The sequence below is a fragment of the Lampetra planeri genome, chromosome 13 (genome assembly GCF_965212315.1).
Source record: "Lampetra planeri chromosome 13, kcLamPlan1.2.h2, whole genome shotgun sequence".
Taxonomy (NCBI): domain Eukaryota; kingdom Metazoa; phylum Chordata; class Hyperoartia; order Petromyzontiformes; family Petromyzontidae; genus Lampetra; species Lampetra planeri.
The window spans coordinates 2338129-2365071 of NC_136119.1; the positions used below are offsets into that span (position 1 = coordinate 2338129).

Here is a 26943-nt window from a genome sequence, read left to right on the forward strand (position 1 = left end):
ACTTTGCCTGAGGCCACATGGCATGGCAGGTACGCCAACTGGTACCGGCTAAAGATCGGCCAAGAACGAGGAGGGAGAGGGTTGAGCCAAAGACCCGCCATTTGGCAGGGGACTAAAGGAGCACCGTAGCAGCCAGCGGCCAGTAATGGCCACCGAGAATTTCACTCTTCCAACAAAAACAATTTTCAAAAAATGCCACAGCACAACAGTCGACGGAACCCCTGCGTCAGCAACGTCTACCACGGCGCGGCACGAATAAAACGCACGTCTGAAATTTCTCAGCGCTTATTAAACCCGCCAAGAAGCAAATATTGCTCCCTATTTCTTTACAAAAACAAAACATTTGCTCGCATATTTTTTCTTAACGTTTGAACATTCGATACCATTTTGTTTCAAATGCCACACCAAAAGGCCGACTCAAGTCTCCCAGTTGCTGACATGTGGAATAAGCCTCCTTCATACCCACGGTGATTATACTGGCAGCATATCGCACCACCGCGGCTGCCACTAGCTCCCTTGCAAGTGCTGGAAACCTGAAATAAACTGTGCGGTGTCCCACTTAATCCCTTCTCCCCCCCGCCCCCCCGATGGGAGAGTAATCCCACATCCTCCGCGAATTTGTGCGCGGATCTGTGTGCGTGCACGTGTCACTCTCTCTCTCTCTTTCTCCCTCCTCGGAAAGCCGCATTGAGCCAGCGAGTCAGAAACAGTGAGCGAGTCTACAGACAACCACGGCCACCAGTCTCGAACTCCCTCAAGGGACGCCGTGGTGGCGATATGTTAACTCTCTTGCATAGTATGCAGGAGGTCGTGGATTTGATCCCGACCCTGACACCTGTATATTTTGAGTTTGCATGTTCTCCCTGTGGTGGCGTGGATTTCCACATGATAAGCCACTTCGTTGCACTATCACTTGTGGCCAGGTCGTTTATGTAAAAGAGCTACTGTATATAGCTCAGTGGGCCTTATCTGGTAAAATATAAATCACTCTGGGAAGACGATTTCCCCCTCCCACTCGGGATTCAATGAATTGTTATGATACAGAGATGTGATCCGCCTCATGAATCGATTTTTTCCCATAAACATAGTGGTAAATCGCAGCACCTCCAGTGAATGCACGGCTCAAGCTAACTAATAGCGCGGAACAAACGCGCTATTTAACACGCGCAATTCCATGCGCGTATCGTGAGCTACAGCATCAACCCTTCGAGTGCCGTGTGGGATCCACACACCAGGAGGTGGTTTGCTTCGCCACACGCATAGCCTGCGACATTTAACAGTTTCCAAAACAGACTTTGTTTCTTCTTTAGAGGCCACCGCTGGCATCGTGTGATGTGATTTACATGCCATTTTTGTTCAGGAGTTTCCTGCTTATAACTGTCTGTGATTGGATAGAATTCATCACGTAAATCTGCTTTAAATTTGAAAATGTTTTCAATGTCTCATAAATGCATTAATTGACGGAATACATATGAATTATTTTTTTGTTTGTTATATATACCCGATTCATAAGTAGAATACTTTTTTTTGAAATGGCATGTACTTTATTAGCCATATATCAATTTCTAAACCCATCCTATTTGAATGAAAGGCATACATTTTTTTCATAAACAATTTAATTTGAAATTCACCAATTGCCCAAAAACTTCTAAACTAAAATCCAACCTAACTAAATTATGTAAAATTATAGTTCATAGTTTTTTCTCTACGGTAATTGTCTATGTGGACACAAATGTAGGATGGATGACAACAGGAAAATTAAACGTGTGTTGTTCGGAAAAAACGTAAGGAACAGAAAGGAAGACCTCACAGATAATGGCTTGATGATGACATTATGAGAGATTGGTGCCGGAAACATGAGCCACTACTTGAGGTAAGTGGAAATAAATGGTGGCGGGTTTAACGACGCATTTATATTTACACGATGTAACCCAACACACCTGTATTATGGATGACATTGGTCGCGAAAGGTGCAGTGGACACCTACGGGGCTATCTGCTCATGGATCGTGATGATGAAATTCCCCAGATCTTACTTTCAAAAGTGGTGTTGTGTCTCGGTAGGCCATCACCTGCTTCGGAACAAGGGGACCATTTACTGTGCTGTGAATTATAATATTGCACGCGGGTGGTGACGATGTGTGTACTGCGCCGTGTACCCCGGCGACCCGAGGTCGATTGCCGACCACGGCTGACATCAGCGGCGAGCGGTGTCTGACCCGGTCCTGGGCAACCTCCCACCCACAGTTCACCAACCCGCACTTACCAGCGTGGGTGAAGTATGGTCACATAAACAACCCCCATGGTTGACGCGGGGTGGGGAGGTCTTCATGCAGCAGTGGATTGACAAGCAGGAGGTAGATGATTCGTTCTATGATCGTCGTCGTTATATTGTGGACGTTCAACATCCATCCATGCGTACGTACGAGTGGAGAAGGACTCGGTGGCTTTGGCATAGTGCGAGGGGTGGTGATACAGGAGGGGCCGGCGTTTGTGTGAGGGAGTGCGCACACTCCCTGCGTAAATCAATCCGCGGGAGTGAGCGATGTGGAGCAATCGCAACCCCTAAAGGTCCAAATCGCTCGTCCTCCCACGCCATTCGTACTGCTCTGGCAACGATCGCAGCTTTCAGCGTTCCACGAGGCTGGTCACGTAACGTGAGCACAAGTGGCTGCAGCCAAGGCCTCTCCGGAATGGAGTTGAATATAAAAGCCTCTGCCGATTTTTCCATTTGACACGTAACAACGACGAATCAATTCACTGAAGTCGAATCTCGCGTAAATCTAGGTTGAAAACTCATTTCTTCAGAACTGCTTTTTGTGTTTAGTTTGTTGTCCTTCCCCCGCACCTCTGACTAGCACGGTTGGCTACGTGCGGTGCGAGAGAAGTTCAACATAGTATATACATACGTAAATGACGCTATCGTCAAACTGCACGCGAAGGAATCAATGATGTAAGATTTATGCAAATCATACCCAAATGTTATGTTTAATGCCACGGTGCGGGAGGCCTTCATCCAGCAGTGGATTGACGTGGGACTGTGCATTATTATTTCTATTATATTTCAGAGGTTATCTTGATTTAAACCCCAAAAAAACTTGCATTGTCTCCATCCCTCACTTTCCCCCGAGGGCATGAACCGTTGCAAAACGATCGATGCATATTTTATTTATTTATATGAAATGTACGCAATTTAAAACGGCAATATTCAAAATTAAATTAAAACCTTAAACGAAACGGACCTTCAAACCGCATTTTAGCGCGCGCATCGATTTGCCCTTCACCACTCAGGCTTTACTGCCACGCAAAACTATTACAGTCATATTTAAAGAGCGATAATGTTGGGGATTGCCGCGGTAAGCGATGCGGGTGGCCGTTTAAGCATTCAAAATCAATATTTATACCCAGGAAACCCTACTCCCTGCGCCGAATCCACACAATGCCTCAGCTGATGACGTTTCAGTGGCGACGCGCGCTGGCGACGGTACTGCCCAAGGCGGGCGGCGCCACGCGCAGGCGCCTCGATGGTAAAAGATGCAAAGGTGCAGCCCTGCGACCTCCTTGCTCGCTCCGCTGCTGGAGGAAGGGGCCTATACGCTCCTCCGGAGTATATTTGGCTCTTCTTCCACGCCGGCCAGACATCCCGGAAGAGGTAAGAATATCCGCATTTCACCCCGCCGCGGGTCGCACGCCGATCGACTTGCCGTTGTGTACCCGTGTGTACCACCTGCTGCCGTGTGGGCCGGAGGCGGCGTCCGAAACTCGGCCCCCAATTTTCCAACTGCCTCGTCAGGAGTTTGGATAGAAATGGCAACCCTCCGGATCGCAAAGCCCCGTGTGCTAATGGTTACGTCGTACGGTTATCCCCCTCGTGACAAGACTCTCCCAAATTAGACGTCACATTAAAAAGCCACCGAGACCGCGATTAAAGTATTGCTTTACGCTGATGAATGCCTGCCTCAGACCGTGAACGTTGTCGGGGTTTATGTTGGTTGTGTAACCGCGAATTGGGTGCCCGCGGACTGGGAACCTCCCGCAAGTGGGTGGACGCTGTCGTCAAATAACGAACCCGGTTTCTGCACAAAAAAAAACTAAACGCTGAAAGCTGCACATTTGTACTTGAATTTATTGAATGTTCAGCAATGTAAGCATCCACCTAACCAGACATTTGATGAATCGTCACAATTTTGGGTCACGATTCAATTTGAGCATCCATTCGCTTGGTGTCGATTTTACCATTTGCATCGTTTCTCTTTGTTTTCTGTAAGTCACGAACTCGGGGTCAACCATTCGATTACAAACATCGATTCTATGCGTCTCGTTTTTGCCACCTTCTTCTCAATTTCCCTGTTCCGTTTACGTAGCTGTGCTCTCTCAATGAGCCTAAACGTAACATTGGGACGTAATTTACACATAGCTGGCATGCACCGTGAGAAATCGACTTCCTCACTCGCACTTCGACCAACTGCAACTCGATTTCAATCGGCAGCGCGTGGGCGTTCCTCCGTCTTGAGCGCTCACCTGCCGTCCGCCTCCGGCTCCTTCCCCCGTGCAGGACTCTTCTCCGCGACTTCCCGAGTCCACGGCCCGTGGCTCCCTTTCCTCTTCACGCCCTTCCTGTGCTCGGCGCGCTGCCTCCTGGCGCCGTGCACCACCCACTCGATGGTGTCCGTCACGGCGTCGTCGCCGCGCCCGGCCGCCGCCACCGCCGCCGCCGCCCCCCCTCGCCCGGTGGCGACGCGCTGGGAGCCCACACAATCCACCGCGGCCGCCGCCGTCGTCGCGGCTGCGGCGGCGGCAGCAGCGGCTCGACGCGTGCGCCCCGTCGCCGGTGGCGACGGCGACAGGCGCTTGCGTGGGCGCCCGGGCCGCCGCTTGACCACGTTGTTGCCGGTGAGCGAGGCCCGTTGCAGCTTCTTGACGCGCAGGATCCTGTTGAGGTGGTCCAGGCTGCGCTTGGTCGACAGGATTTTGGTGAAGTCACAGTGGCTTCTCTCCGGCCGCTGGGCCCCGCTGCTGGCGCTGCCCAGGTGCCCTCCGCACCGGGCCCTGCCCGAAAAGTCGTCGTTGTCGTCCTGTGCTTCTCGTCCTGCTGACAAACGAAACAAAGCGAAGGGAACGTCAGGAATGATCAGAGTAAAGATGCACACAGAAGGCAATTTACAGACAGGAGAGGGGGCACGATTGCGACCGCAGTGTTACCTATCGGTCCTCCCATCGTTCCTTGCAATTCACTGTACCGCATGTGCAATGCACACAGACTTTTAATTGGAAGGAAGCTTCGAGCCAATGCCCACACAGATCCCGGTTGTGCACATGAGACACTCGCGGTTCGAGCGCCAGACCCGGTGTGATGTCTATCGGGGAAGGGGGGGGGGTTGACGCAGCCCTTCATCCCCTCCAGGGTCAACAAAATGAGTGCCACTTCATGGGGTGCCAAAAGTGGTTGTCCTGTGGATTAATCTGCCCCTGCCATGGGAATGTGGAACTTACACCACTGGCTCGAGAGATGAGGAACTCTTTTAAGAAGGTGGATGGACACACTGGACTGCAATGGGGGGGGGGGGGGCATCCAGTAGTGGATCGATAAAAGGGCTGTGCATAAACATCGATAGACGCTATGCAGGCTGATATTGATCATTTCAAATAGGATTTGTTATTGTCTGGATAGACAAAGAAAGATCCCTTCCCCCCGTATAGCCTGAACAGACTTTTGGGGCAAAGGTTGTTAGCGAGCAGCTATGAAGGCCGGCACAGCATGCGAGGAGGTGGGTGGTAAGCATCACGCCCGGTCGTCTTTGTCTCCCCAGTACTGAGGTTTCCACACCACACCTTCTACTCAGTTACGGCTGAGTCGACCTAGAGGAGGCCCAGGACCGGTTCAGATAATCATCACTGGTGTTAGCCGCGAGAGGGAATCGAACTTGGGTCGCCGGGTTCGTAGCGAAGTGTGCTAACCCCTCTACTGCCGCTGCCTAGGTAGACCGCACGCACACACACGGTTACAGAACTTGGCTGAAATCCGTGTCCCGATTTATGAAAGTTACCCCGCGCACGTCACTGCCGTCAAGTTACACGGTGTTCCATACGAATGGAATGCAACAAAAAATAAACAAAATAAGTGCAGGAGGCACGGGAAGGGGGAAACGCCGCGGGCCACGGATTTTTGGCAGCGGCGATGGAAACTGGAGGTGTAATGACGCATCAATTTGTCAATTAAAATCGATTCTTGAACTCTGGATTCATTAATATCCTCGCGTGCGAGAGAATGAACATTTGCAATTTGTATACGCGTGGTAATTTGTACGTGTGCGGTAAAGGGTTCACGTGAACTCTGCAGCCAGTAGCGATCGCTACCTTCTGCAAACGTTTTTTGTTTAAAATTCTCTGGGGTTGGCAGGGGGGGGAGAAGTGAATATTTAGTTTTTCATACTGAACATAGTGAACATGCTCCAGGTGGCAGAGCTGATATTTTTCCAGTCTGGGTTTTTCCAGTAAAATATTTTCTACAGAAATCACAAGCTCGTGCACGCGTTATTTTCTCTCTTGTGTTCACACAAAAGACAGCGTGCACCCTTGCATTGTCGAATTGGCCGCTAAAATCACCTCCCCCGGTAGGGATGTTCACAGGGCCACAGTGCCAATCGGCGTCGCTCGCCCCGATGCCACGCTTGTAATGAGGGATTACAATTATTAACTTATTTATTATAATTATTGCTTCCTAAACTTGTGTTGAATCATTGGTAAAATAATATATTATTGAGATTTATTTTACTAAAAAAAAAATGGCACTGTCGATGCGATAGATGCACACTGTTAAAACGTTACACGCATCACAATGGAAAAGAAAGTATCACCACGAATCGTGACCTCGAATCACCGTAATTCATCCATTGCTCGAGGAAGGGAGGTAAATCGTTACATTCATACGTGTACCCCCCCAAAACATTACGAAACGTTCAAATTACCGATATCTGACAAATTATTCAACAGCGGCATTACAACATAATTGAAGCCTTGTGCGCGCACATTAAGCACCGCATTTGTCTGCGCCCCACGGACTTGGCACGACAGCCGGTGCCGCTTTCACGCCAAGGGCGACCGCGCCCATTGGTCGCGAAGCGCGAAATATTAAATGGACTTTTCGCTCCGGTGGGAATGGTGGCCTAACAGCAGTGGTCGTGTGTCCCACAATCGGCCAGAGGAGGAGGGTGGGCGGTGTGGGTGGACGGTGTGAGGTGGTGTGTGTAGGGCAGTGCCGCATTATCCTAGTAGCAAAAGTAGCTACATATGTAGCTACGGGCCTCGCACTTTCAAGGGCCCCGCACTAAATGCTTTCGAGCTATCAATTCCGGTTCAGGGATTCTGCCCTTGCTCTATTACTATAGTACTATACTGCCTTCAACTTTTATGAAAGGTTAGCGATTTGTCGTATTATCTGGCTGTATGGCAAATACATAAATACAATTACTTTACTATGCAAGTAAAACATTTATGTGTTTTAATATTTGTGTTTTTATTTTATTTAGGGCCCCTTTATAACGTATGCTACAGGCCCCGCACTAGCTTCATCCGGCAGTGGTGTAGGGGGTGGGGATCGGCGACCTGAGTTCGATTCCAGCTCACGGGCCAACACCGGTGATGATTATCTGCACCGGTCCTGGGGCTCATCTTAGGTCGACTCAGCCTCCAATGAGCGCCTGGTGTGGTGTGTAAACACCGCCACTGGGGGAGACAAAGGTCGCCAGCTGTGGTGTTGGCATACCTGTCAACCCCTTATCAGTGGCTACATTATTACAGACCAATTCAGACCTTATAGGTCACCCCGTGCCCTGATAAATCTCAACGTTCATCCTACAAAGTCCCATCACAAGGGAGAAACATAAACAGACAAACATTTTATTGCCCGTATTGAAACGTCTGTACGCCGTATGGACCTGAAAAGGAAATTTCCTTGTACAAGAACACGGGTTAAACCGTGTGGGTTAACAGGTATGTGTTGGCCACCCACCCCCTCATGTGCCATGGCGGCCTTCATAGGTGCTACTCGCTAACAGCACTTGCCCCAACAGTCTGTTAAGGCTATACAGGGGATCTCTGTCTTTAGAGGGTGGGGGGAGAGGTCACACAGGGGTGAGTGATGAGAGTGACACCTGTGGGTAACTGGTTAGAGCCTCCACGGGGCAGAGGCAGGTTGGGACAGAGCATGAGTCGGGTCATTAAAAAAAATAATATATAAATATATAATCGCGCATGGGGATGTTAAACGCCTTGCTTTCCCAATCAGCTATGGCATTCACACCCAGGCGTAGTGACAAAAGGCTTCGGCGAGCTTGCGCAAAGGACTGGGGAATACGGGGACCGTATGCGTGCATTCCGGTTCACAGGCACCGACCCCCAGTTCATATCGCAAACGTTACACGGCGTTAATGCCGTACAAGGTTTCGCGGTTGTGCCGTGTGTCTCTCTGTTGCCTTTCCGTGTTGCACCGCCTGCCGTCGGGCACGATGTCCAACGTTTCGCTCCACATGCTGGGAGCTCCTTCAGGAAATTAACTCTAAAAGCTTCCACGCAAGCGGAGCGGAACGTCAGACACCGCGCCCGACATCCCACGGTAGAACCCCATGACACACCAGAGGACCTCGCACGGCACTAGCCCAAGGCGACGGGCCCAAGGCGACGGGCACACCGCTGGCCAGCACTGGTCCAACTGCACAATATTATCCAGGCCGCAGAGATCGCAAATGGGTTTTGATTCCTTACCTGTACCCGTACCCGGTCGCACCAGGGTCACAAATGGGTACCCGTACCCTACCCGAAATGAGTGACAAACGGTTACTCACCAGTGACTCACGGCCTACCCGTACCCGTACCCGGCCGCACCAGGGTCGCAAACGGGTATCCGTACCCGGCCGGGTACGGGTAGCCGGGTATCGGGTAGGGTACGGGTATCGGGTACCCGATTGCGACCTCTGCCGGGCCGTGAGTTTGTATTGTGCCTTGCATTACTTCCAAGTCTGCCTTACCAAATAATAATGATCCTGTCCTTTAGTTTCCCACGAAAGCCTCGCTGGTCAAGAGGGTCCTGCGGCGGGATGTTTGGCCGATTCCATTCTTGCGTGATTGACAAAGGAGACTCGGTGTCTGATCCCCAGGCACTCGCCTGGTCAGATAAAGGCTAATGACTAACATTAGGTCTGTCGCCCAACAGCAATGGCCTCTCAGCAGGCAGAGGGAATGATATGTATCAGCTGGTCCGGCACGTCTTAGGGTCTCAGAAACACGCTGCTGATGAGGGCGACGATGATTTTAGTGGCCCCCGTTGGTGGATAAAAAAATATATATATCCCGAAAAATGTTCGCTGCAGCCACAGCTTCATGCCCAATGCAAACCATAACAAAAGGAACCTGACCCACGACGCACAAAGGCTGCCTTCGTCGCAGACTGCTAAGTGGTCCTCTCCCCCGCTAGAAATGACGGTGTAAGCAATTTTCCCGACCCACCCCCAACAGCTCCCTGCACCCCACCCGCCGCCGACTTCCAAAGCCATCCCACCAGTCTGTGCAAACTAAATAAATGAACGTACGAGCAGCAGCAGCAGCAGCAGGAATAAATGCATGACCAGAGGGCGAAGGCGGCCCGGCGGTTGCCATTGGGAGCCCCTCGTGCGGGGTAGGAGGGCTGAAGGCCCGGGAGCGGAGCGGCGGGATTTACGGCGCGTGTGCAAATACCGCAGGCGACGACGCCGGGGGCTCGCGGCATGGCAAAAAAGGGGACGGCGGGAGAGGCCGGTGCCCATGCCAAGTGTGTGAAATGCATCCCGTCGCGATCGCCCGGCCAAAGCTCCGCCAAATTGCGGCGTGTCGTGGGGGAGGGACGCGGTGCGGACCGACACGCGCAGCCCAAGACGCTTTTGCAACCTCGCGCCTTAAATGTTAAGAATGGCCAAGGCGGTAGTGGCGGCGCTAACCGGCACGGCGAAGTATGGTCAAGCACCCCCCCAATACCGGACAAGGTATGCGGGGAAGCCTTCATCCAGCAGTGGATTGAGTAATAGCTGGAAATTATTAATGAAATTATTATTCGATTTAATGTACAGGACAGCGCCTCTGTGATGCGGTGGGACTGCACATCCCGCATCCTATTATCCGTGGGGTTATCCGCAAATTTAATCCGCACGCGCGGGGCTTAAACGCAGGTAATTGCGGAAAATCGCCAGAATATGGTGCAAACATTCAGAGTTTCCATGGACCCCACAGCTTTCTGCGGATAATAGGGGCCACGGGCAATAGGGACATTGATATGAGGGTTTCTCATGTTGAGAGTGTGGACGAGTGCGTACTGCGGATTCAGTTGAGTCCGGTGACCTTTGCTCAACCACGTGAGAGAGTTCACCGCCACGATAAGCCCGTGATTTTTGCGATTGTCGATGGGGCTCTGCTAGTGCATATTGAACCAAGCGAACAGGGTGCCAATATTCAGTAATAAATAGCAGGAATGCAAACAACAAAAATAAGAGGAATGTGAAAGAGAAGCACATGAATGCATGCCCAAGTTCGAACTCCACTTACCGTTCCTCACATTATTATTAAAGACATACACTCCTCCTTATCATCATTCACCAACTATGCTAAATGATATTAGGAATTCTAGATTTGAAGCTTTCGTGACTGCAAGGAATCATATTCTTAGGTTTTTTCGGTAAAGTCACGTAGGTAAAACATCAAAATTAATGAAAATAAAATAAAATAAAAAAAATTCACGACGTTTCGGAGGCAACACAAGTCTCCGTCATCAGGTGGGACCGTCACAGCCAGATTAGGACGGAGACTTGTGTTGCCTCCGAAACGTCGTGATTTTTGTTTTATTTTCATTAATTTTGATGTTTTACCTACGTGACTTTACCGAAAAAACCTAAGAATATGATATTAGGAAGCCACTAGACATATGCTCTTTTAAAACTAGATTGAAAACTCATTTCTTTACAACTGCTTTTTGTGTTCTTGGTTCTTTCAGTGAAAACCACAACAAGAAAATTTGAAAAAGTGGCGGTTTTTTACATTTTCTTGCTGTGGGTTTCACACCTGATGATGATTGCTTGTGTTGCAATCAAAACGTCGTGATAATTTGAGTGTTTTATTTATTATTATTTTATTACTTCCCTTCTACGTGACTTTACCGAAAGAACCAAGAATATGAATCCCTGCAGTCACGAAAGATTTAAATCGAAATTTAACTGCTTTTTGTGTTTAGTTTTTCGTCCTTCCCCCGCACCTCCGATTAGCACGGTTGGCTATGTACGGTTGTGAAAGAAGTTCAATATACAGCAACATACATGATGGATGAAGACCTCCACACGCGCTGGAAATCTCACAGTCCCCACGAAGCCACAATTAATCTCACTCCGGCGTGGGATCTAACATTATCAATGCAACCTTGGGGGGTGGTCATCCTCTCTCAGACACGTTCCCTCCTTTGGCTGCCACTTCATCACCAGTCTCGTCCATTGGCCATCATCTCCATCTCGTGACATGCCCGGGCCCAGGTGTGCCGACTTTGCCGAACGGTCAATATACGATGCGTCTAACGTTCCTCTATCAATGTGCCTCTCCCTCTCTGTCTCTCAGTGTAATTCCAAGCATGTATCATCCCTCCCACTCCCCGGTGCTTCTGTGGATACTAATACCATGGAGATGGAGCGTTGAAACCAGCTTGCGCGCAGGCGCCAGATGTGTTATTACATTGCAGGACCTTGAGAAATGGCTACGGCTTCGGGAGGCCTTCATCCAACAGCGGGTTGACCACTGCTGATAATTATGAAGTGACACGCTATGTGTGTGTTTAATATGGGGGTGCAGTCGTGCAGTGGTCAGCGCATTGCGCTACGAACCCAGACACCTGAGTATGATTACTGCTTGCAGCAACGGTGACGAATATCTGAACCGGTGCTTGGTGCGGTGTGTAAACATCACCATTGGGGAGACAAAGGCGGCTGGGCGTGGTGGCGGCCACCCACCCCCCTCGTGTGCCATGCCGGCTTTCATAGGTGCTCACTAGGAGCACTTGTCCCAACAGTCTGCTAAACGCTACAACGGGGGATCTTCGTCTTTGTGTTTTAAATGCACACAAGTACTGGGGCATGGTTGTTTTTACCGAGCCATTAGCAAAGACAGTGGGCACAGAGGGCACACTCTCTCAGAGACAGCAACACCTCATCAAGTTTAAATTTAGACCCTGCCAGCAGCTTGCATGCGCCTCCACTCGCCAAATAATCTCATAACGCCGGCATTAAAGATAGAAGCTGGATTCGTTCAGGGTTCATGCGTGCAGCCATCTGTGCGCAGGTTACAAGCAGAGAGACGCCAAATGCCCTCGCGCTCGCCGCACTACCCACGGAGAGACGTGGCGACACAACGGCTCGTCGAAAATAAATCGCTTTTTCTGCGCACGATACGTGCCACGAGCAGTGCGTTTTAACATCGAACTGTTTGCAACTCACACGCAAAATTATCTCGTGATGTATTTCGGCGACTTTGGTCTTCGAAACCCGGCGATGACAGGAGGAGGCAAAGCAAGAGCAGCGGAAACGGGGCCACGCGTCCCGCTCGAGAACGCGCGGCGCTCGACGGGGTTTGTCCATCCCGGATAGTCTGCCTTATTGGCCGTCTTCGGATCCGCAGATAAGACACTGATGGAAGACGATCATCCTCGATCATCCTCGATCATCCTCGACTGCGAGGGATCACCGACGATGTGGGTGAATAACACTGACAAAACAAAATGAGCAACAATACAAATGGGGCAGTAGAAATGAGTCAAAAGGAAGACCCAAGTAAATAACACGTGACCAATTGCATGGGACCTCCTTTGCCAGCACCCAAATATGAGAACAGGTTTTCCCCTCTGGTCTTTTGGCATCCTCTGGTCTAACACCGTTTGAGACTAGGCTCCAAAGAAAGCTGTCTCTGGTGTGGACCAATCAGTTTAAAAGACAATGCATATATTATCAGAGTATATTTTTTGTTTGCATTCTGACCACAAGATTCCTTGTAAAAGGTTTCAGTTTGGTGTTTTAACATCTTAACACCTGTTTTGTTTGCCAGATAAAAGGGGAAAACCTATTCTCACATGACCAATTGTTGAATAGAACGGTGACAATTTCATTGAATCGCTGCGGAGGTGAAACGTCCCAGGTCGAGTCCGCCACCGTCGTTTGATGGTGATCCGGGCAAACAAGTCGTGACATCGGGATGCAAGCTCAGACTCGCGCCCCGTTGCTCTCCTTCTCAAGAGCCATGAGCCGGCTTCCGTGCACGCGCTCCGTCGCGTTTAGTAACTTCCAAGGAAATGTCAGAATGTCTAGATCTGAAAAAGGGCCATTGCCTGAAACGTAAGCTCACTACTCTACACTACACTAAAAACGATTTTGCTCTGTACCTCCATATCTGTGCCACCAAATGAATCTGTGGAAATATCCCATGATATGGGCTCCCCCGATTTTTCACATTATCCGGGCTTAGTCATGGATGAGAAGTCACAGAAGCGTCCCTTTTTGGAAGCACCGAACTCGTAGGTTATTTTCGTGGTTATCCAGAGATGAGAGGAGCGAGCCGGCATTTGCCGCAGACGTATCCTACCACCCGTGCCTACCTGCGAATAGCCGCGTGGATAACAGAAGTAAATCTTTGCGGGGGAAAAACGAGGCTCTAACAATAGCACCACCCAACATGAGCACGGACAAGAGAAGTTGAATGGTTTACATATGTCATCATCATCATCAGCATCAATAGTCTATCCACTGCTGAACGAAAGAACCCTCAAGCTGCCTCCTGCTAATTTCAATGCTCCATCTCCATGGTGGGCACAAACTCAGGCGCAATTCCCTCCTTTGGTTGCCACTCCGCCGTGACTCCTCCAAGCCAAGCCCGCTCTTCTTTATCGTAAACAAGCAAATATCTTCGAATAGGCGAGTGTGCAGATAATGGTCTACAGTAAGCGCGTTGTAAACAGACGCTGTATGTTCACTCTCTCCATGCACCGCATACGTACGTGCTACATAATATTAGATTATCCTCACTTAAAAGTGCGTGCTGCAGTGTAGTGGCCAGCTACAGGGGCCAGCGGGCATCAGAAGGCAAGAGCGCTGATCTCCAGGCAAGCCGTCGCACGCTCCTGGCAATTTTAATTCCTTTCCCGTATGAGTCGATGGAAAATTCCATCTGTGGTTAGCAGTGACAGCACGCACACCGCTCGCTCTCCGAGCTGGGTCACCGACCGACCCAGAGAGGAGGAGGAGAGGGATAAACAACGACCAATCACGCGGCGCCCACAAGCAATCTAGTGGCGGGTCAAATGAGCATGTGCACAAATCATTCGCTCGCCAGTACGCTCGCTCCTTCCCCCATTCACTCGCTCGCTCTGTTCTCTTATCCACTCGCTCATTCACTTGCTCCCTATCTCATTAATTTGCTCGCTCATTGGTCTCTTGCTCATGAATTAATTAGTCCATTAATGAATTAATTTGTTCCGTCCTTTGCGCGCATGCTTCCTCGTTCGTGAGCTCCATCATTCATTCATTCCCACATGCATTTGTGTGCTCATTCATTTTTTTACTCATTCGTGTTCATTAGTTTGCTCACTCGTTCACTCACTCCCTCATTCATTTGCTCCATTAATTAATTTATAAGTGCCCACTTTCATTCACTCATTTATTAATATCCTACCTCATGCATGCTTTCATTCGCTAACACATTCACCCTTTCCTAAGTAAATTAATTTGCTCATTTAATCCTTACAATTACTCCGACGGTTATTCACTCGCTCATTCATTCCCTCAGTTGCTCACTTTTCTCCATAACTCATTCGCTCCCTCAAATGTATCTCTTCGCCAATCAGTCCTTTTATTTGGCCCACTTTATTCGTCCGTTGGATGCGGTTCTGACGATTGGTCACTCTGGGTTGCTTTTGACAACGGCCAATAGTTCAGTCCCTGAGGGCCCACCGTGTATACATCGGGAGCCACAGCAATTCGTCGCAACGTCGGCGCACACTTCTCACAGACAAAATGCAGTTGAATCGTGTTGCCCATTTGTGTCTGACGAAAAATACACTTTTATTTACCCGTGGGGAAAATAAAAAAAATATCTCAATGGGTATCGAGAATCATTTGCGGGAGGCTCCCGCCACGTTTTCCGTGACGTTTGGCCAATTCTGTCGTACGCCAAGCCAGACGATGTTTGCAAAGTCACATTTATTTATCCTACAATACCGCCAAATTTTTAGAAAAATACCTCATTAAAATGCGTCATGCTGCTCGCGTTCCTTGAACCTGTGATGATGGTCATTGTTACCGTCATTATTATCACCATGCTCGACAAGGCCATCGTCATCATCCTAACCTATTACCATATAAGAGCTCCTTCTCCAGCCAGCACCTGGCTCGAATCAGCTCCCACTGGTTGCTGTCAATTGGACATTCTCCTGCAAGGTCATGTCAAGGTAACTGGAGAATTTCATTTCCAAATCCACATTTACAAAACGCACTGTTTGTTTGCCTGCCCAGTTCTACCTTCATTCTTTTTTGTTGTTGTTGGATACAACCTCTTTGATCTTTACCTGTGTATCGATAGTAAAATGTTAATGCGCAATTTAATTGTGGGACTGTGTGTTATCTTGGTGTGGTGTGGAACTGTTTTTGTTGCTGTGACGCCTAGCCCAAGCTTGCATTTGGTGCTGAAATATTGGCAGCAATTTATGTACTTAATAAATATTTATTTCAAGTCACTTGCTTTACCTTTTTTGCACTCGGACCGTTTTTTCAATCATCTGTTGTTGTAAATGTTGCTGACCCCGTGCCCCTACCGGGCATCTGTGAAAAAAAGAGCTTCATAGCTCATCGGATTCCTCCTCCAGTCTAAATAAAAGATTTTTATTCTGATCTAGTTTGACGTGACCCAAGGGGAACCTCCTGTTCTGTGATCCCCATCGCCGGCGAGCGACACTGGCTCGGACGCGCTCCGCCTCGCTCGCCCGACCGCTCTGCTAAGAGCCGTCCGGTCTGCCCTGACCTCTCAGGCTCGCACGGAGTCCATCTGCTCGCCAAGTCGCGACTTGGATGGCGAAAAAATCAAATCTGAAGAAATTCATGGCCGCGAGGGGGGACGGCCAATCGGTTTTCCTTCCCCCCTCACGGACCCTCGAGGTGTCTAGCTTTATTTGCAACAAAGGACGCAGCCAAATGAATAAAAATGCGGGGGTCTTTTTTTTCTTTCCCCAAGTCGCCCTGCGCCGCGACTTTCTTGTTTTCGCAGCTGCCGTCTAGCCGCGTAAATTTATCAGCTGCTTTTTTCAAACTGCTTTTTCAAGCCGCAGCGATCGCTATTCCGCATTCACGAGCTCTGCAGCTGCGAAAGGACTGAACGTGTCTCTTCATAACGCTTAGCAGAAACAGCCGCATGAGAGCACTTGAGCAAAGAAATATCTTTTTAAAAAATTGCGTGCGTCAGACATTTTTTTATTTAAATGAAAAATAAATAATCGACGCCAATAATAGTAACACCAGAGTGTACCTTTCCATTATTAGACATTTTCCTTCACACGATCCCTCCAATAAACACGTCAGAGACGACAGCGACAGCAGCAGCCCTCTCATCTCTCACTAATAAACGCTGCCTGTCAGGGTGCGGCTTGTTGCACGGACCAACAAAAGGCAAAAAAAAACCCCGACAGATCCGCTCTAATCTGCAGGAAAATCCCTCTCCTACCTTACAGGGACCTCCCAAGGACATGCGCCCCCATAAACGCAGCTGCCAGAGTTTATTAACTGGGTGAGAAAAAACAAATTGGGCGCAGAGCAGATTATTGGCCCTAATCTCTTATCGCTCGCTGCGGTTTTATCGGCGGCGGGGCATGCCCACGTTTTCACTGCGGAGGAACAAACCTCGCCCGACCCATAGAGGTGGTGGCCACAAAACACCGAATGACCGCTACGAGGGCTGCATTGTCATTGTTCAGCCTGCGCCAAGGCCCACGGTACAATGGGGGGGGGGGGGGTGTCTCGCGAACACAACGTGCGGCTGGTTCCGTGCGAAACAAAAAAGAAAAACACAAAACACAACCCCCACCACCCTCCCTCCCTGGCCTCCGCCAGGCCACATCGTCTTTTGTGCCCCCCCCGCACCCCGATTTCGCCGGGAGTCAATTTGATTCATGAAAGAACGCGTACCCTTGTCGCACCATCAATTCCACTTTGGAAGTGTGTCATAAACCATCGCATCCCGCAGCAATACCGCCGCGGCAGTTTACTCCGCTCGCTCGCGGGGGACCCCGGGGCCCCTACGGCGAATAACAGTGACCGCGTGGAGACTTGAAAAAAACATCTCCCGCGTATTTACTGGGGAGCGACATCAATTTGGCACGCTGCCCACGGTAAAAAAAAATACGTCACCCCCCCGCCCCCCACACACCGCCAACCAAATCGGTGTCAATCGGCGAACGGCACCTAACAGGCGCGACACCACCTGTGTCGCTACGGCGGGGTTATCGAGCGACACAGGGGGGTGGTGGGGGGAGGGTCGCGGGTGTCCAGACACCCCCCAAAGTGGTTATACATGGCCACGGGTCACCCTCACTAACCTTTGGAGAAATGCATGGTAAGTTTGAATGTGCATTTTTTCGCTTTTCTTTGACAAACGCCGATCGATTATCCGATTTCGTTACCGAACAGAGGCTCTGCGCACAGTAGCACACGATCGGTGGCAGGTTCAGTACCGGGTCACGGACGCAATCAGTAAACGAACCAACAACCGGGAAGCATTCCCAAGAAGGGCGCCGCCAGCTTTCGAAGCGCGGCTGTGCCCCTGTGGAGGGGACCGGGTTGTTACGGCGGGGCTGGAGGATGAGGAGGACTGAACCATCCAGCGGTTGTCCCTTGAGGCCTGGGTGGCACAGAACATCGCCCGCTCCCGCCCCCTGCATGGCGGCTCAACACCGGGGGGTTCCTCGGGAGAGCCGTTGCCGTCGGGTCTCGGCGTCGGCCGATTTCCCACGCCAGGACAAGGAACCGCTCTGCAAGGCTGCACGGTCGACGGCCGAGAGCGTGCGTTACCGCCCCGCCGAGCGAGGAGGCGAACTTTATCCACAGTACGGTTCAAGTGTCAGTGGGCAACCGCAGTGGGCAACCGCAGTTGACAGTGACGCCACCAAACCCTAAATCAAAGACGCTGGCACTAGTACTGGTGTCACTACGCGTAGAGTTTTGAAAAATGTAAGAACAACTGACAAAGAGTGCTTTTGTCACTTCAACGAGAGCATGAGGAGGCCCTCATCTCCCGTTTACAGCTTGGAACTTGAAGACGAAACTTTCCGTTGGACAACTACTGTCGACCTCCCCGCAATGCGGTATTCGTTTCTATCAAACCTGGAGAACGTGAAGCCCGTCAGTTGCTCGCTCGAACCACCAAACCACCCGGCTGAATCTGATCAGCACGTCGGACTGAACCAGCAACCTCCGGATTGCAAGCGCAGTGGCGAAAACCACAGCGCCCCCATACAGAAGCTGTTACGAATGTCGAGAAGCATAAACCTGGAGATGGCGTCATGCCGTGCAGTGTCCCTCACCTGTGGTCGCGTCTTGGCCGGGTCGACAGCACCGGCTCCACTGCCTCCAGTCTCTCCTGGGCGATGCTCCCCGGCCCCACGGTGGCACCCGCGCCACGCCGTCCTTTCCGATTACCGCTCTCACCTCCTCCTCCTCTTCCTCCTCCTCTTCTTCCTCCTCCTCTTCCTCCTCCTCCTCATGCTCGTCAACCTCCTCTTCCTCTTCCCGCTCCTCCTGCTCCTCCTGCTCCTCCTGTTGCTCCTCGGCACCGAACCCCAGGCCGGGCGGCTCAGCCCGCGCGCTGCTCTGCAGGGCGCTCGCAAACAGGTTCTCGTATTTGCCATGAGAGTCTCTGCGGCTCACCGTTCCTCCTCCTCCTACACCGGCGGTGGTGGTGGCTGCGTACTTGCGCACACATTCGCCGATGGACGGCGCGTCCACCGCACTGCCAAAGAATGACGGGCTCCGCTCAAACGGCCGTCTCAGAAACTCGACGTCAGAAGTGCTGCTGCCCTTTCTCCGGCCCAGGACTGCAATTTTATTCTGCTCCAGGGTCCTCCACTGCCAGCTCCCTAAGCCCATCGATAAACGACTGAGCGGATGTTGCTGCTGCTGCTGCTGTAGAGGTTGCGGCGGCTGCTGGTGTAGCTGCCGCTCGCCGAACTCGCCACCGCCCTGGAGTTGTCTCCGCTTCTTCTGCGCCAGCCGCTCGTCACGATGCATCCACTGGAAGGAGACCGCCTGGGCGCCAGCCTTGCCGCCGCAGCAGCGTGGCGACAGGGGCGAGGCTCCGGCTCCCGCCGGCTCCGCCGAGCAACCGCGCTCCTTCTGCTGCTTTCGGCCGCCACCCTCCGCCGTCGCGGCCGCCACCGCCGTTGGCGCCGTTGCCGTCGCCGCCGCGACCACCTGGCAGTGGACGGGCGTCGCCGAAGGTGCCCACGAGTGGTGGGCTTGCGAAGGGTACCGCCCGTAGTAGCCGAAGTTGAGGTTGCTGGCGGTGAGGGTGGACGGGGCGTAGCGTAGCCCGAAGGTTGAACGGTACTGCTCGCCCAGGCACCGGTAGCCCGGGGAGAGCTGCGACTGCTCGCCGTACTTCTGTCCCCGGGACGCCGACCGGCCTTTCTTGCTCCTGGCCCTGTGCTCGCCCGCCGAGCGAGGGCCGCCACTGACGCCACCGCCGCCCCCGCTCAGGGCGTCGTGCATGCAGGGCAGCTGTCCGGGCGACCCGCCAAAGTTCAGGCGGAACAAGCTGGGCAGCAGGTCCCTGGCGGCGCGCGGGGGGTGCTGCCTGCAGCTCACGCGGCACTCGCCAAGCTTCGAGACGACCTCTTCCAACTCGGCGGCGAAGTCTGCATCGCGGTGCCTGCCGCGCTTCAGCTGCATCAGCCGCCGCTTGCGCTTGTGCCGCTGCTTGCGGGCGGCCGAGCGGCAGCCCGGCCGGCACGACGGCGACGCGATGAGCGCCGGGCCCTCCGAGGACGACGCCACCGACCCGCGGTCGAACGAGAAGCGCCGCGGCCCGAGCTGGCAAAGCTTCTCGGCGCGCTCTGACGTGCTGGTGTTGTCCGTGGCGATGCCGCTGTCGCTGGGGCTGGCCTCCTCGCTCGCCGGGGACGGCATTGTTTCAGAGAAGCGCGACGGCGAGCGCGTCGGGTAGGCCGGCTGCGGTGAGAACTTGAGGCCGGCGCTCTGCGCGCCCTGCTTGAGCATTGCCTTGGTGGCAATCGGTCTCCGTTGCACGTGCAGCTGCTGGTGGGCCAGCGGCTGCACCGCGGGACCGCCGCGGCCGTATTCCTTGCCGCCCGCGCCGCACGCGCCGGGACTCGAAGATTGCGACATCAACGGCGGCAGCAGCGGCGGCGGGGGTGGCGGTGGAGGTGGGCGGACAGCGGGCGAGAGCAATGGAGGGGGCGGCCCCGACGGCCCGCGCTGAAAGGCAACGGGAAAGCCGAGGCCGTACGAGGCCTGGAACAGGTTGCGGCCAGAGAAGGCGCCGGAGGACGGCTGCGGCGGATCCGCCTTGGGCTTGCGACCCCTCTTCTTGCCCACGTAAATGGTACCCGCGCTTGCTCACGTGGATCTGCTGGCACTGCCGGGCGCCGACCGGGGCGGCGATGGGGCACGGTTTCTTGCTGACCTCGCCCAACCTCACCTTCGACTTTCCCCTCTTGGCCTTGCCCGAGCTCGACAGAATCTGATTGAGGATTTTCTTCCTCTTGAGCGTTTTCATTTTGTTGATTTTCGTCAGCACGGTGCGATTGTGCAGCAGCTCGCCGAGCGCCTCGCCCTGGCCACCTCCCGCCTTCTGCCGAGCCACCTTCTTGTGACACCCGTTGGCCGGTGCCGCCTTCAGTTTGAACCCCGCCGTCAGCGGGGCGCAGGCCATCGCCGCCGCCGAGGCGCCCGCGTCGCACACGGACAGCTTCCTGGGCCGGCCGGGGCCCCTCTTGACGGGGACCCTCACCGTGAGGCCCGCCGTGTTGGAGTAGAGGGGGCCGCCGAGGGCCAGGGTGTCGTAGGGCTGCAGGATCACCTCCCGCTCGGGTGCCGCTTTGGATTTGGGCGACGACGGCGGCCAGTCCGACGCGGCGCTCTCGTCTGAGGGGGCCTTCTTTAAGTGCTTCGTTTGCGGGCGGCCCCTCTTTGGCTTGCAGAGTTGGTGGCTGCCGCTGAACGTGCCCTGCAGCAGGTCCTTCACTTTGCTCTTCCCGAAGACAGACCTCGCCGCTTTGTTCTTCATCCCCATGAATAAAGTGCTTCTCCCCACCTTCTGCTTGAATGGCAGCAGCTCGTGGCCGACTCGCTTGAGCTTCGGCTTCATTGCCTTGCTCTCGGGCCACGCGTCGTCTTCCTCCTCCTCGTCCTCCTCGTCGTCCTCCTCCTCCTCGTCGTCATCGTCGTCTTCATCGTCGTCGTCGCCGGCTACAGAAGAGGCCGCGGCAGCGGCAGCAGCGGCGGCGGCGCGGTCGAGGGCCGCCGGCTTCCCGTGCACCGCCACCGCCACCACCGCCGCGGCACCGCCCCGGCACCGCCCGCTGCTCCTGCGGTGCGCGTCCACCTCGTGCACCGGCGTCAGCACGGGTGGCTCCAGCGGGCGGTTGTCGGATACATCGCGGCCGGCCTCCGTCTCGATCACCGTTAGCTTTGGCGGTTTGCCCTTTTTCCGCTTGGCCACGCAGCCCGAGTCGTGGGGGTCCGGTTCCGAGGCCTCGGCGCTCAGCTGCGTGGCGGAGGCCGACGGCTGGCTCTCCATCGGCGAGCCGCACGCCCACGACGGGGAGGAGCCCACGGCGGGGCTGTTGGCGCTGGGCAGGGAGCCGCTGCACGCCGCGCGGCGTGTGTCCCGGGCCGACTCGGCCTCCCCGCCCAGCATCGACGACACCTGCGACTCGCCCAACGGCGAGTACGAGCGCGGGCCGTCCACGCGCGCCGCCTTCGAGAAGCCGAACGGCGCGAGGCCGTCCTTCGGCGGTGCGTGGTCCTCCTCGTACGGCATCTCCGCGTACTTCCCGTATGCAAAGCCGGCGGCCTTGGCACCGGTGGCGCCATCCGGCCCGGGCGCGTCCTCGGAAGCCGCGTCCTCGGCGGGCTCCGCCACCGTCGCGCCGACGGTGCCGCCGTCGCCGTCGTCCTCATCGGCGTCGTCCGGGCGAGTGGGGCACGCCGCACCTCTGGGAAAATCGTCTGCAGAGCACGGTGCCGGCGGCGGGGGTGGCGGTGCGCACGCCGCTGCGAGTTTCGTGGCGAGCCCGTCCTCGCCAATGCCGCCACCCTCCGCCAACGGGCCGTCCATCCCGACCCCGGGCTCGTCCTGCACGTCCCTTTCTGGCTTTTGGAACGCCGCCGCCACCACACGCTCCAAGCTCTTCGACTGCCCCATTTCGGCGCGCAGGTCCTCGATGCTGCGCAGGCTCAGCTCGATCTTGCCGTCGCTGTCGAAGTCGCTGTCCTCCTCGTCCAGCGACTCGGACATCATCTCGCGGTAGGCCCTGCTGTGGAAGCCGTTGTTGATGATGTCCGCGTTCAGCTCCACCGCATCCAGCTTGTCGTCGGCCGACGCGGCGTCATGCAGCCCCACGAGCGACTCGATGGGATCCATGCCAGGCAGGGCGTCGGCGTCGCCCGCCCGGTACGCCGCCGCGGCGATGTCGGCCAGACCGCCGTCCGCGAGGTACGAGGCCATCATCGCGTCATCCCCGTGGCCCGCGCACGGCGACGCGCCCGGCGAGGGGACCCCTCGGGGCGAGGCCCGTGCCCCGAAGCCGGGGAGGAGATCGGCATCGTGGTAGAAGGCACTGCCGGGCTCCTTCCAGCCGAGCGCCGCGGACTCGGCCACTCCTGAAGCTTCCACGGCGTCTGCGGACTGCGGCGTCACAAGGCACTCGATTTGCGAGATGTGCGTCTCCGATGCGGTGTCGGTAGTGGTGGCGGTGGTGGTCGCGGCCACCGCCGCTGCTGCTGCCGCCGCCGCCGCCTTCGCTTCTGCGAAACCGCGGGGCTCCTCCGAGGCTCTGTGGGAAACGACTCTCTCCTCCGCTTGTTTTTGCAACTTGATCCGACTCTATTAACGGACAGGGGGGTGGGTGGTGGGGAGTGTAAAGAGAGGGAGAGAGCAGGAGAGAGGGATACAGCGGGAGGAGAGGGCAAAAAAGAGACGTTAGAGCGAGAGTCTGCATTTCGCTTGTCAGCTACACACTGTGAAACCGCACGGTAAGAACAGCTACTTCGCTCCTTTATTTAAGAGACTCGCAAAGCTTTGTATCCCTAAAAGCTCTTAAAAGACCATCATCTCGGAGCCAAGGTGAATTGCGTCGTGGTTTTTTTCTTCTCCTCCCCGGCCGAATTGCGGCCAAGGGAAACAAAGGGGACTGTTAGATCGTGCCAAACAGATTTTCACACCAGTGCCGCCCTCATTTTGCAGACGTGTACAACCCGACGCGAGAATCGAGCACCGCGCGACAGGTTTGCTCTTTTGCAAGGCGGGGCTGGGGGCGCGGTGACAACGATTAAATGCCCCTCAATTGCCCCCACCAATGGCAATTCGATACATTTTCTGTGATTCAGGGCTATGATTCCGTTCAAGAAATCGATTGTTTTTTTGTTGTATTATTTTCGACGTTTGTATTGGGGGTTGTTGTTGTTGTTTCATCGGTCTCCCTTGCACGGCCATGCACTGTACGCAGCATCGCCAGAAATGTAACATCCGTGGCGTCGTACGCACGCAGTTTACGCGGGCGGGAGAAACACAGACTGTGGAGAACGTGACCGTAAATACGTATCGCGAGTCCCAAGAATCAACATCAATCGATGAACCCCATGCGTCGTTAAACCCCTTAATAACAATTACATAATCGGCGAACTGCACCGCCTGTCTCCGTGCCCCACCCCGCCCATAGGGCGCGTTTACGCGGGGCGCGCAGTGACAGCTGCCTCGCGTTAAAGGTTTCACAAAGTGCCCAGGTGCACCTCTCGGGCCGTAAGTGAACTAAACAGATCGGCTGATTGAGAATATTACGGCGGCGGTTAAACATTCCAAGGGCTTATAATTAGCCTGACGCTCCGAGTTGTGAAATGGCATTTCAGCCAAAAGGTTAATAAGGTCCTTTGAACTATCGTGTGTCGCTCCGCTCCTCGCGAGGCCGAGAGGGCCCCAATAATTTGCGGGCTGAGCGAGGGCGCGCTCTGGCCACGGGGAATGCGGGGCGCAGAGAGCGTGGAGATTACGAAGAATGTTAATGAGGAAACTTAGCCGCTTCCCCTTCAGTAAGCGGCCGGTTAATGAGACGCAGATTTGGCCAGTATCCCGCTAGCTTTGCGCCGCAAGATGCCAGCGGAGTGTGCGGAAAGCCACAAGCTCAACTCTGCCTTAGGGCTGAGCAAAAACAGCCTCCACATGACTTCACGGCAACTCCTTATTTGCGGGGGGAGTAAAAAAAAACGCGGGCCTTGTTTTCGTTGCCTGCGAGGTCGACGCTCTGCGTGCCGCGGGCGCGCGGCGGCGAGCGATGCCCTCCCGACTCTCCGGTTAAATTCGCCGCTGTCAACGAGCCGCGCCCATCGGCGGCACGCGCGATGTCGCAAAAGCGCGCCAGATATCGCTATTGCTACGATCACGATGGTTTGCCGTACGTTCGTGCGTGCTCTATTTGAACGCGTAGTCGTCATGCACTGTATATATACGTGTGACGACTAACATATCGGCGCAAGGGGGGGGCAGACTCATGAGAATTCAGGATTCATAGGGTTCAGGGTTACTGTCTGAGGGTCAGAAAGCCTGAGGCACATTAAGGGTCTTTAGTGTTCAATGCCAATGACCGTGTCTCCCGGGGGCATGCTCAAAGAGTCGCAATGCATGTAGGAATCCATGCAGTATCATTTTGTCAGGCTCACACGTATCCACGTTGGTTCTCACAGCATGGCCAACGATGCCACACCGCTCACCCAAACTTCTTCAAGTGTGGGCCGTACGTCACCATGTGACTTGGCGCTCTTCAGCTGTGGAAATGCGCGGCTTGTTTACTTCGAGTCTCATTTTCCCAGAACGAGCCAATTTATTTCTCCTCAGAGGTCCAGCCAATGCTGATCGCCTATATACATACGTACGAATATATATTTTGGAGGTTGACCTGGACTTGACCCATGATCTCAGCGGTGCTGACTCAGTGCTCTAGACCCGGCCATTATGAGCCCCGTGGGAGACGCCCATCCTCATCCCACTCCTGTGTCTTAAACGCGTTTGACGTTCGGGGCACTGTGCGGTTTAATAGACGGCACCGCGGTAATGCGATACAAGACATTCTGATGGAAGGTGCAATCAATAGCCACGGCACGCGTCAACAAATTGACTGCAGTATCATTTGACGTAAATACAGATCGCGTTTTAAACTACATACAACCACATAGGCACTAGGGTTGTAACTATGCATTGATTAAAGCAAATTCTCATACGATACAAGCATAGAATCACGTGTGCAAGGATCGATTATCTTCCTTCTATTGGATGTTCTATCTCAGTGCCTCGCAAACTGGTGTACCGCGATTGGCACACTGGTGCGGTGCGGCAAAAGTCCCCGATGTGCTGTGATATTTTCAGAAAGAACATAATTGTTCGCGAGCCGGGACGGGCGAACTCTCCTTGCAGTTCAGTGGCCGATCCAGCTCCCAGCTCCCCCAGCTCCCCCAGCAGCTCCCAGCTCCCAGCCCCCCCAGCTCCCAGCCCCCAGCTCCCCCAACTCCCAGCTCCCAGCCCCCAGCTCCCAGCTCCCAGCCCCCCAGCTCCCAGCCCCCCCAGCTCCCAGCCCTCCCAGCTCCCAGCCCCCCCAGCTCCCAGCTCCCCCAACTCCCAGCTCCCAGCCCTCCAGCTCCCCGCCCCCCAGCTCCCAGCCCCCCCAGGTCCCAGCCCCCAGCTCCCAGCCCCCCCAGCTCCCAGCTCCCAGCTCCCCCAACTCCCAGCCCCCCAGCTCCCACAGCTCCCAGCTCCCCCAACTCCCAGCTCCCCCAACTCCCCCAGCTCCCCCAGCTCCCAGCTCCCCCAACCGCCCCCAGTCCCCAGCTCCCCCAGCTCCCAGCCCCCCAGCTCCCCCAACTCCCAGCTCCCAGCTTCCCCAGCTCCCCCAGCCCCCCAGCCCCCAGCTCCCCCAGCCCCCAGCTCCCAGCTCCCCCAACTCCCAGCTCCCCCAGCTCCCCCAGCTCCCACAGCTCCCAGCTCCCCCAGCTCCCCCAACTCCCAGCTCCCCCAGCCCCCAGCTCCCCCAGCTCCCACAGCTCCCCCAGCTCCCAGCCTCCCCAGCTCCCCCAACTCCCAGCTCCCAGCTCCCCCAGCTCCCAGCTCCCCCAACTCCCAGCTCCCCCAACTCCCCCAGCTCCCACAGCTCCCCCAGCTCCCACAGCTCCCACAGCCCCCAGCTCCCCCAACTCTCAGCTCCCAGCCCCCAGCTCCCAGCCCCCCCAGCTCCCAGCCCCCCCAGCTCCCCCAACTCCCAGCCCCCCAACTCCCCCAGCTCCCAGCCCCCCAGCTCCCAGCCCTCCCAGCTCCCAGCCCCCAGCTCCCCCAGCTCCCAGCCCCCAGCTCCCCCAACTCCCAGCTCCCAGCTCCCACAGCTCCCAGCTCCCCCAACTCCCAGCTCCCCCAGCTCCCAGCCCCCAGCTCCCAGCCCCCAGCTCCCCCAACTCCCAGCCTCCCAGCTCCCAGCTCCCACAGCTCCCAGCTCCCCCAACTCCCAGCTCCCCCAGCCCCCCAGTCCCCAGCTCCCCCAGCTCCCAGGTCCCCCAACTCCCAGCTCCCCCAGCTCCCACAGCTCCCCCAGCTCCCAGCTTCCCCAGCTCCCCCAACTCCCAGCTCCCCC

General features: G+C 54.7%; 1 pseudogene across 1 annotated transcript in view; it reads right to left on the bottom strand.

The window, feature by feature from the left end:
- Nucleotides 1-26943, bottom strand: part of LOC144721904 (histone-lysine N-methyltransferase ASH1L-like) — a 106415-nt pseudogene that overhangs the window by 51289 nt on the left and 28183 nt on the right. Inside the window, exons 3-4 of the transcript XR_013585998.1 lie at nt 18619-23159; nt 4521-5088 (exon numbers count right to left, since the gene is read on the bottom strand). The product of XR_013585998.1 is annotated as a histone-lysine N-methyltransferase ASH1L-like (transcript). The remainder of the gene's footprint in view (nt 1-4520; nt 5089-18618; nt 23160-26943) is intronic.